Source organism: Wolffia australiana, chromosome 12 (genome assembly GCF_029677425.1).
Source record: "Wolffia australiana isolate 7733 chromosome 12, ASM2967742v1".
Classification (NCBI taxonomy): Eukaryota; Viridiplantae; Streptophyta; class Magnoliopsida; order Alismatales; family Araceae; genus Wolffia; species Wolffia australiana.
This window is the reverse complement of record NC_135846.1, coordinates 3,519,386-3,520,246: the sequence shown is the minus strand read 5'-3', so window position 1 is coordinate 3,520,246 and position 861 is coordinate 3,519,386.

Sequence of the window (861 nt, the reverse complement as noted above, 5' to 3'; positions counted from 1 at the left end):
TCCTTGGACAAGCTTAAGGCTGAAATATTAAGGTCGTATGGTTTATATGAAGAAAACAGGCCCAGACTTTCATTATCATGTAGAAGACAATGTGATTGTCAAAAATAGTTTTTAGTATGAAACCATTAGCCAAACAAACCTCATGGAAACTCGCTCCAAAATATTTCAGTCCATTCAGCATAAAGATTAACTTAATTGGCATATCACCTGAAGCTACCTGATACTTCCACTATTCATCCCATCTCCCTTTTTTTCAAAACATGACAAAGTTATTGGTGACACAACCATCATACAATACCATTAACATCTCATCTTTCTTCTGTTTGGGAATGATAGATGTATGTGAAAAAGGCCATATTATCTCATCATTTCAACATGTATGACATGTGACTAGTAGTAAGTTAGAAATAACATGCCAAATTATGAAGCAGCTAGGAATAAGTTAGTGTCAAAGATCACCAATTTTCCAAGTTCTAAATTGAGGACAATGGGGCCCTTGAGGAGAGGGGTTCTGATAGGATTCATTCCCAAACATATAGGACAAGGAAGAAACATACCAAGTTTGCATGTGCAGATTCAAATAAATGTAAAAAGGATGACAAAGCGGTTATGTACTAAGTAAATAATGAAGGGAGAGGATACCCTGATGATAATTTCAGATTCATGTATTAATTTCATACCTAAATAATTACAGATCAATTAAAGTCTTTTATTTACTAATTGAGTTATTTTGATGTTAAGGCATCCTTGAACAATAGCAGGTTGAGAAAAAGAGCTCATCTTGTCAATTGTTCCCCAAATTGTCATCACATTAACTACAATAATCACCCATAATTTCACTGAAGTGGAATCTCCCACAGC